Raw genomic sequence first — 11,473 nt, 5'->3', positions numbered from 1 at the left:
TTGATGGACCAATGGTCTGATTCATTATTAGACAGCTTCATGTGATTCTTTAGGTGGCTTCTAATATCCTCTTGGGGATGCATACTGCAAAGTATGCATCCTGGCTTTGCCCACCAGTCCCACAGAGATGAGGAAAACAAAATAAAAATAATCTTCCAGTGTGCTACTGCTCAGGTTCCAGGCAGCTTGCTGCTCTCTTCACTTGAATCGCAGTGATCAGGGTAACTACTATGGAGCTAGACTGCTAGAGAGCAGGATTAAGTAAGCAAGAAGATATTCATTTAGCGCTGAAGCTAAGCAGTTGTAACCTAAGGGTTAACCTCCTGCTTTGCAGGAGATATATCAGACTGTTGGGGGCAGGGTTAAAACATTTTTAAACTTGGGTCCTACTAGAAGGCTGTGTCTGGTCTGTGTTCTGAATGTTTACTGTAAGCTAGGCCAGTCACAAAAGAAGTACTGTACTCCTGGTTTTTCCCTCCAATCATTATTCTTCCCCAATTCCATACATTCCCCCACTTTGTAAAAGTTGTATATGTGTGAGTGCACTAGGGCTGTGAGGTCCTCTGTTGAGGGTGGGGGATTCCCAGCCTCTGCCCCCTGCCACCACGCACCTGGCCAGCAGGGGGAAAAGGCGGGGGAACCAGCCTCCTGGGCACATTCCCAGCTCGGTGCAACTATGTCACTCCCAGCAGTGACATCATCGTGCAGGCTCTGGGAAGATCTCCCACATTTTGCCTTGCTGGGAACTCACATGCACACTTTGTGCACGTGGGAAGAGAAGAAAAAAGGTGAGTGCTGGGACTTGGCAACCCTAGTGTGCATGCAAGCACACACTTGTAATTACACTTACTTGTAATTAGGACAGCAGTTCACTTGAAATACTTAGATGTGGTCTTCAGAGGTCATGAAAGAATCTAGCCAGAATAAGGATTAACAGGATTTTTTTAGCAATATGAGACTTTAAAAAATCCATAGTTTTGAAATAACTCAAATATTCATTTTATTTACCTAGCTTCCCGCACATCTCAGGTCATAAAGACCTAACAATTGTAATAAACATGTTTTTAATTCTAAAGTGAAGTACGACAATAAACTGGGCAGTAATGATCTGGAAGGAAACATCATGGACAAATAATAATGCTGATTTCCCCCTCATCTTTACAATAAAGTACATTCTTGAAGAGAATGCATGTGGCACGATAGACCAATGGGCATCATAATTCTGAGTGCTTCCCAGAGAGGACTGTGTGATGAATGTTCTGCCAAATCTAATGAATAGACCAGAGGGACTTGTGGGGTTTCTGCTATGTGTGATAATGACAGAGCTAAAATGCATCTAATTTTGCAGGTGGCTTCTACAAAATTTGGCAACGGTAAATTTTTCTTTCAACTTGAAAAGGTAAATAGAGTTTGGGTGTGTAAACAAAAAAATAAAGTGCCTCTAGGTGAAAGAAATTGCAAGAAGGGAAAGGCACTGCCACTCCAACTACAATTTATTACCATAATCCTTTAATTAAAACTGAAATGCAGAACAGAGAGATTCTCAAATAGTAGGAAATGCATACAATATAGACAGAATAACATCCAAGTTTGAACTGTAGTCATGGTGGTTTATATATTCCCTAACACAATCCTAAGAAGAGTTACTCCAGTCTAAGCCCACTGATTTCAATGTGCTTAGGCTGGAGTAATTCTTTTTAGGATTACACTGTAAAACAGTTTATTGCTAATATCTGTATCAAACTATAATGACTTACACTTTGGGACATAAAAGAAAATAGATCACCTTTCTGAGGTGGCAGGAAGATTAAAGGAGGGACTTCAAAAGAAACATTAGTGGTTTCCTTATGCTAAAGACAGCTAGAACTTGGCTAAATAAAAATGTAATTAATATAGCTTATAACAACAACAACATTTGGTTTATATACTGCCCTTCAGGACAACAAGGCCCACTTAGAGTGGTTTACAAAGTATGTTATTATTATCCCCACAACAGCAAACACCCTATGAGGTGGGTGGGGCTGAGAAAGCTCCAGAGAACTGTGACTAGCCCAAGGTCACCCAGCTGGCTTCAAGTGGAGGAGTGGGAAATAAAACCTGGCTTTCCAGATCAGAGTCCTGTGCTCTTAACCACTACACTAAACTGGCTCTCTAGCTTTGTCTTATTAGGGTAATGTGGTTTCACTATGAATGCTAGCTACAAAGAGAGGCTGTACATTCTATTTTGGATACCCTAGAGAAAACTAAACATGAGACATCTGTGTGAAATTTGGGAGGGGGTGCAGAGGGGGCAAAGGGGGCAAACTGCTTTAAAGCTTCACAAAACTAAGGGCCTTCAACATATTGGTTCAAATTGCTCAGTGTTATCTTAGAAACCAGGCTCACAGAGTCAGATATGGATAGCATATACATATAAGGGTGCCTGTGGCTCTTTTGAGAGCCAAATAACATGTCTAGAGTTCCAGTCCTGGAACCAACATCACATGTAGCTTGGATAAAAACATACAATAATACTACATTTAATCTTGTGGGATATGGCAGATAAATATGTTCCAAAGATGAGTAGAAATTTCAGAATTTTGTGATCTTCCAATTAAAAAATCTCTACCAAAACTGACTACTTACAAGTAAATTATTAGAGTCTTGTAAGATATTCATTTGAAATAGCACAGGTTTCATAATTTTATATCAGTTCAAAAATTGAATACTGCATCAACTTACTGCTTTCACTATTGCAATAAGTGCTGTTTTGCTGTTTAATTTTTGAGGTTTTTAGATAATGATATTCAAACACTGATTCTAGTTTTTTAGAACAAGCTAAATGCAAGCCTAAGGGAGCAAAACAAACCAAGCAAGCCGTATGCAGTCATTACCTTGACCCTAACAAAAAGAAAGCAGTTACACTCAAACAGGTGCTAGAGTCATTAAAACAACTACTGCATGATTAGACTGTTGAATGTCTGAATGTCCTTCTCAAGGGACTTTTTCGGTATTAAATATCCCTTATTCTGAGAAAACACCAATGAAACTTGTGCTTGTGACGGCATACTAATGAGAGGATAGACATACTCACTTGATAGTATATACTTATTACTGTTTTACATGATACATCTTTGAGAGAGCATATTTCTTGAGAGTTCACTGTGGTTGCAAACTCTGTCAGTTCCCAGAACTAACAAGAAATCCTATCATATACAGTGATGTGTTCTGAACTAGTGGTGACTGATGAGGTATCATATCTTAGGATGCTTCAATGAAAATGTTCACGTTCAGTGATTCCGCAAACATTGGATAATGTACTTCCAATCCTCTTTATAGATTATTTGGAACGGATTTTTTTGCGTGCGGAACAAAATATCCACCTCAAACGATTGATAAAGTGCATTGAAAGTGCATTATCCAATGTGTGCGGAATCAGCCGTTGTGGCACCAGTGAAAGTCAAATTCTATGCAAGAGATTATAAGAAAGGGATTGAAAATAAAATAACCAGTATCATGTCCACAGATTTTGGTGCAGCTGCACTTGGAATACCATGTACAGTTCTGCTCATATTTTCATATACAATCATCAGTATTTATTAACATTCTTCATTCTACTCATGTTAGCGAAACAATTTTACCGCACATAAGCACATGACCGTGATAAAATCTTCCTCATCACTTAGCAGGAAAAAAAATTGAGAGAGGTCACCCTGTGATAGGTATGATCAGATGTGGAATAAATCTATAAGAACTTATTAGACATTTTTCCCCTGGATATCCAGTTTCTAGAGAAAGTAATTTGCTACAGCAGGTCATGATTGCTGATGTGTGTGCTAGCAGCTATATGTGCACTATACCACCAAAAATAGCAGTCCCATGTCTCATTCTCTCCTTTCTGGGTAATTGTAAATTATACAAAGCTAGCAAAAAACCCATTGTGTTTAACAATACAACGGCTCTAGCAGGGTCTCAAACAGGCATTGCATTGCTCTGCATCCCGCAGCAGCCTCAAATGGGCAGAAATCAGGCTGGTGCATTTGAGGCTTCAGGAGGGCAGTGCAGGCAAGCCAGGCAAGTTCTATGGTCCATGAATCCAGACCAAGTTTAACGTGCCTGTTTCTGTGCCCCTCGCTTGCAAGCAGCATGGAAAGGGGCGCTTTAAACTCAGGCTTCAGCTGACAGGTGAGGACTTCTTCTCCTGCCAGCTGAAGCAGGCATGGGGTTTAAAGGGCCCCTTTCTGTGCCGCTTGCAAGCGAGGAGCATGGTAATGGGTGTTTTAAACCTAGTGCCTTGTTTCAGCTGGCAGGCAGGGAAGTCCTGTTAGCTGAAGCCAGCCCCATGGGGGAGTGCCTGGTTCCATGCCCCTTGCAAGCAAGGGGCATGGAAACCAGCACTTTAAACAGTCTGGATTCACAGACCAACAGACCGACGGACTGCCCCAAAAGTCAACAGGTCCGTGGAAAACTCATGTTCCATGACCCACCTGTTCTCAAAAGCCGAACTGGGACGGTCCATGTCAAATTTTGGTCTGTTTTCTGGTCTGCAATAGAATGGTAGGATTTTAATCCAGTGGCACCTAAGAGACTACTTGTTGGTATTAAGGTGCTACTGGACTCAAATCCTGCTGCTCTATATTTCAGTAACTAAGACCCCAGAAACAGATGTCTCTACTGGGCCATTACCTGAATGTTATGGACAGGTGGCAAAAAGGGAGAAAACAGATGCTTAATCCAGATGACTGCTGATAAGTAAAGCTGATAACTTAGAAGTCATTATACTGCCAGTGTCAGATTTAACCAATAAGAAGATGATGGGGACCTTATGGGGAAGTGACCATGTCCTCCTTGAAGTCCAGTTGCTGTGGGGGGCCAAGGAAGTTCATAAGTAGGTTAGATTTTCATAGGGCTGACTTCAATGAACTCAGAGGCTTGATTAAAGTCATTCTGTGGGGGAGTGTGCTGGAAGGGAAAGGAGCGAGTAAAGGATGAGCTCTTCTCAAACATGAGCTTCTGCAAGCTCAAGCCCTCACTATTCCAGCAAGACGGAAACATGTAAGGGCTCCAAGAAACCGATGTAGATGAACAGAGAGCTCCAGAATAAGCTAAGGGAGAAAAAGGAAATGTTCAGGAAATCGAGAGAAGGACAGACCTCTAAAGAGGAATATATGAGGGTTACTAGGTACTGCAGATCAGTCATCAGAGAAGCCAAAGCTCAGTATGAGCTGGGTCTGGCCAGGGGGGCTCACTACAATAAGAAAAACTTCTACAGATATGTAAGAAGCAAACACAAGGTAAAAGAGGTAATTGGACTGCTGTTGGAAGTGGAAGGAGACACTCTGATGGAGGACAGAGAAAAAGCAGACAGGCTTAATGACTTTTTTGCCTCTGTTTTCTCCCTGAAGAACTTGAGCCCATCTAGAGATGGTAGTAGACATGACAGGACACCTGGGGGCCTAGTTGACATTGACATAGAGGTTGTGCAGAGGCACCTGGCTGCACTGGACGAATACAAATCCCCTGGGCTGAATGGCATGCACCCAAGAGTGCTCAAAGAACTTTCTAGAGAACTTGCAGAGCCTCTGTCCATCATCTTCAAGGTCTCCTGGAGGACTGGGGATGTGCCACAAGATTGGAGAAGAGTGAATGTTATCCCAATCTTTAAGAAAGGGAAGAAGGATGGCCCGGGAAACTACAGGCTGGTCAGTCTGACTTCTGTTGCTAGGAAGATATTAGAGCAGATTTTAAAGGGATTGATCTGTAAGCATCTGAAGGACTACTTAGTGATCTGGGGAAGTCAACATGGTTTTGTCCCCAACAGATCTTGTCAGACCAGCTTGGTTTCCTTCTTTGATCGAGTGACAAGCTTACTGTATCATGGGAATTCTGTTGACATGATTTACCTGGATTTCAGTAAAACTTTTGATAAGGTCCCCCATGACATTCTAATGGGTAAACTGGAAGACTGCTTACTGGACTATAGGACAGTTTGGTGAATAGGGAACTGGTTAGAGGACCGCACCCAAAGAGTGGTGGTCAATGGTGTTTCATCAGATTGGAGAGAGGTGTCCAGTGGGGTACCACAGGGCTTGGGTTTGGGCCCGGTACTTTTCAATATTTTTATCAATGATCTGGATGAAGGGGTAAACGGGCTACTCATTAAATTTGCTGATGATACCAAATTGGGAGGAGTGGCAAACACCCAACAAGATAGAGTTAAAATTCAACAAGACTTGAATACTCTGGAGAAGTGGGCAGTTGTGAACAGGATGCAATTCAACATAGGTAAGTGTACAGTATTACATCTGGGCCACAAAAATGAGAAGCACAAACACTGGATGGGGGATACACTTCTGGGTAGTAGTGTATGTGAAAGAGATCTTGGAGTAAGAGTGGACTGTAAACTAAATATGAGCAGTCAGTGTGATGTGGTAGCAAAAAGGCAAACTCAGTCTTGGGTTGTATCAAAAGGGCCATTGCACTGAAATCGCTGGAGGTTATAGCCCCTCTCTATACTGCCTTGGTCAGACCGCACCTGGAGTACTGTGTGCAGTTCTGGAGGCCTCACTTCAAAAAGGATGTGGACAAAATTGAGAGGGTACAGAGGAGAGTGATGGGGATGATCAGGGGTCTGGAGACTGAGCCCTACGAGGAAAGGCTGAGGGCCTTGGGAATGTTTAGTTTGGAGAAGAGGAGATTGAGGGGGGACATGATTGCTCTCTTTAAATATTTGAAAGGCTGTCATTTGGAGGAGGACAAGGAGCTGTTCCAATTGGCAGCAGAGGATAGGACTCAAAGCAACAGGCTTAAATTACATGCAGAAAGGTACCAGCTGGATATAAGGAAAAACCTTTTCACGGTCAGAGTAGTTCAAAGGTGGAATCAGCTGACTATGGAGGTGATGAACTCCCCTGCACTGGCAGTTTTCAGGAAGAGGCTAGAGGAATATTTGTCAGGGATGCTTTAGGCTCATCCTGCATTGGACAGGTGTTGGACTAGAAGGTCTGTATGGCCCCTTCCAACTCTGTGATTCTGTGATTGTCTAGGTATCTAGCTGACAAAGAACTGAAGAACACTTTTCAGTCTATCTCAGCTGATAGATAAGTAGAGTTGGCATCACTGCTTAAAAGCCTTTTAAAATAATATCTGGTGTGGAGGTTAACTTATTTAGTAGACACAGGTGATCTGGGCATGCTTATCCACATTAGTGTAACCTCGAAAATGGATTACTGCAGTGACCTTTATGTGGGGCTACCCTTAGAAACAACTCATGAGCTTGAATTAAGTTAAAATACTGCAGCCTGTCTTGTATTTTAGTCAACTATTTCATATTATGCCAATGCTAGACTGTTTATATTAGCTGAGAATACATTTCTGTGCTCATTAGCTTTGACTTTTAAAGACCTTTATGGCCTCTGAGACACATACTAAGGACTGCCTCTCTGTGTATGAAACAGTGAGCTAGCTTCACTCATCACACCAGCTTCTCCTAACCTTTCCCTCCCATAGAGAGATTTGATTGGTGGCAGCCTGTTCCAGAGTTTTCTCTATGCTTTCCCCAGTTCTCTGGAATGGGCTGTCACTGGAAATGAAGACCATCTGTACCTCCTGTATTCAAGAGTTCCTCTAGGGTGATTTTATTCCAGGGATCTTCTTCCTGATTTTGAGCCGCCATTTTTCAGAATGACAGATATGGTTTTTAAGCTTTTTTATTGTTGTTTTGCATATGAGGTGGTTCATCCTAATGCTTTTTGCAGATTTGTAAACAGCCTTGGGCCCACAACATGATGAAAGGAAATTTAAATGTATTTTAAATAAACCAATAGGCAATGTCTTCCTTAAACAGTTTTTAACATTCATTTGACTTGGAATATTTTGAAGCATGAGCCTTCTCTCATAGCATCCAACTTTCACTCCCAACCAAAAAAAAACACCCTTAATTTTTTCACCTTTGGGTGGATCCAAAAAATATATGTATGTTTATTCCCCCTGCAACCAATGAGGCAGAATACTGCACCTTTAAAACTAATTTATGGTTTTTATTTTAAGTGCATACAGAAAAGATGGCTATTGCAAATAATAGAAAGGAGTCATTTAAAAAGTGCAGACTTGTTTAGGATCTAGATTCAAGTAACTTTTCCTGCTTTGTACCATTTTACAGTATTTCCTCTGGTGTGATATGGTCGTATTTTCTCACTGCAGTTCAGATCCTGGCTGCCACCTGCACTTGCATCAAAGGGAGCTATGAGACTGAATTAATTAGTGTTTGCTTGGCAACTTGAGGGTCTTAAAAGGCAAGGTGTTACTGAAATGTTAAGCTCGATTATAATTTAGTGTTATGAACTTAGAAGCCTCTACCCACATGGTTGTAGTTAGCAGTTATTTATAAAGTAGGAATATTACAGATGTTTCTTTAACTAACCTTGTGATCTAAACTCTGTTCACAATACATTTATTCGTGCATGTTCTTCCAAACACCTGTGCTATAAAAGACAGCTGCAACCAAAATATTTTTAAAACACTATGAATATTTTTAAAACACTACAGAGCACTACATTTCATTTATATCCTGCCTTTCTCCCCAATGTAAACATAAAGCAGCTTATGTCATTCTCCTTTCTTCCATTTTATCCCATAACAACCCTGTGAGGTAGTTTAGGCTGAGAGAATGTGACTGGCCCAAGATCACCCATTAAGTTTCCATGGCATAGTGCAGACTTGAACCTGGATCTCCCAGACGTTATTCTGACACTCTAAACAATACACCACCATTTATACCAGAAGAACCTCCTTGCAATTACAGCCTGGTTTGACTATGTTCACTGGGAATTTTTGAATGAAAAAGTTGACATGACTGATCTGGCCCTGGTTGATTATTTTTAAGCCCTGAATCTACATAAAGAATTTGTACAAATGCATTTGCTAACATGAATGTATGCAATTCAGAGATACAACCACCAAAGAGATTCTTTCATGGCAAATAGTTACATTATGGTTTGTGAACGTTTTTATTGCTGCAAATAATAAGCATTTGTAGTATCCAGGAGGGCTCTGCAGGAAAGCTAGTTTCTGTCTTCTAGAGTCTGAAGTTCACGATTTCAGCTGGGCGGGTTCAGAGACTATGACATCAGACCTTTTCCTTATGCACAACTTCCTACTATTGCCATCCTCAGTGCCTCCTTTTACTACTTTTGTATTTTAAGATCCTTTCAAACAACATGACTACGGACACTGAACAAACATTGGGGTGGGGGCAGGGGGAGAAGAAATTGCCAGTTTTACTCCAGCATGCACAGGAGCAGAATTCACTGAAAGATGCAGGTCTCTTCTTTCCTCATAGTTGGGAAACTTGATTTTTCAAGAAAGAAGTGCCTGCCTGTGTACATTTGTACACACGTTACAGTTACGTTTCTCGCAGCTACGTTCATTCACTGTGCCATTTTATAGAGTTGTGAGATCTGCTGGTATCCATTTTGGGGCTCTCAGTTGGGACCCTCAACTCTTTAGAATGGTCTCTTAGAAGAAGTTAGGAGGTTACCCACCTCATTATCTTTTAGGCAACTTACCAAACAGTTCTGTTTAGAAGAGGCTGTTAAAGCTTGTTTTGAATCTTGAGCTTTCTTTTCTCTTGCATCCTTCTTATCCTCCAAGGCTGACCGTATGCTTCTAGCACTAGGCATTCGTCAGTTCACTGAAAGTCATTGGACTTGTGTGAGCAGCAGTGCCGCCTAATACCAGAGAAAATTGCTCCACAGTGGAGGACTACCTTCAAATGGGGAAAAAATCATTTGCAGAAATAAGGCTTAGAATCCAAACCCATGTTCTTATGAGTTTGCATGGACTGTTATATTGAATGCCCTTTTCATCACCTCATATTTGTATGTAAATTATTAGTTTTCAGTGGTTTCATTATGACTCTGCTATTCTAATACCATATGATATGAGTTGCTGGCATATATTATTGTGAGTCACCTTGGGTTCCTTTGGGAGAAGACAGGATAAAAATTATTTAAATAAATAAAGTATGAAGGACTACTACATGCCTTCAAGTGAACGTGCACATGCACCCACACCCACATATTGGGAGTGGAATTTGCTGTTGTAAAGTCACTCCTCCAAAACACACACACACACATGCTCAAACAGCAGGATTTTAGTCCAGTGGCACTTTAGAGACCAACAAGATTTTTAGGGTATAAGCTTTCGAGAATCAAAGCACCTTTCTTCAGATACCTTCTTCAGAAACTCTTCTTCCCTTTTTCAGATATGCATGCACGCACACACATATTCAGCTTACATAGATATGCTATGTGAAAAAGGCAATTAGTGTACTAAAAACTTCTAATTCTCCTGCATCTTATTACCCCATGATTTCTGCCCACCCACTTCTTTCCAACACTTACTTTCTATCCAAGCTCCACTATTTCTTCTGTTAAGTCAATGTACAAAGAAGTGTTGTTGTTGTTGTTGTTGTTGTTGTTGTTGTATAACAAAGCTAACAAACAGGACTGTGTCCTCAGCAAACAAAAAACCTTTCTTAAGTAGAGTACATATATTGCAGTAGATGGCTAAAACCTGGAGAAGTATAACAGTCAGATATATCTGAAATTATAGGGGTCTTCTAGTGAATACAACAGTATTTAGGCAAGGAAGCAATGGATAAGGGTAACCTACATTTCTTTTCCATGCATTCAGCAAATATAACATGTCATCAACATTCCCTTCTGACTGAGCACAGTCTCCCTACTTTGAACATTCACCGTTAACATGTGTGTCCATGTGAGTGCATGGGTTAAACATGAGCTGAAGAGAAAACACGAATGTACATGTACATTCACCAGATGGCCTAGAGAATGTGCACAAATTTACAGCATAAATAGATCCCTTCATATATTGCCTTATCAATATCCACAATTGGATACTATTCATATTGACCTGACAAGGCATGAAATCCCTCAAATGAATTCACCTTTTTTTAATATTGATTGCAAATTATGTAACAGCTGGCATTCTCCACTCCTTCAATATTAACCTTAATAAATGTGTGAGCCAATATTAACCCCCAAATGTGCTTTGCTTATTATTGACTTCAAAATAATTTTTAGAAAGTATATTAAGATATACTCCTTAAAGAGTATCCTGAATAGATGATCATAATATTTGTTGCAAGGCCTTCCTAGAAGTATTTACACAATTTCCTTCCTGCATATGCATACAAGTTTCACAAGCAGAATTTTAGAAATCTTTCAAGCTAGTTAAAATCACTGTGCTGTAATACTGTTAGATCTCACAGAAGAATTGCCTATTTTCCTTACTGCAAATTTATCAATTAAAAAAAAATAAATCTAAATTTAGAGTCTGAAAGTTATTGAAGTCCCTCTGAAAAGGTACTTGAAGCTCCGCCAGCACCTAGAGTCAGTCTCTGTCTCCCCATTTTTCTATTCCCAAGGCTTTTGAATAACTGATGTTACTGATTTAAGCATATCTTATTCTG

This window comes from Eublepharis macularius, chromosome 4 (assembly GCF_028583425.1).
Source record: "Eublepharis macularius isolate TG4126 chromosome 4, MPM_Emac_v1.0, whole genome shotgun sequence".
Lineage (NCBI taxonomy): Eukaryota > Metazoa > Chordata > Lepidosauria > Squamata > Eublepharidae > Eublepharis > Eublepharis macularius.
Note: the sequence above shows the minus strand (reverse complement) of the source record.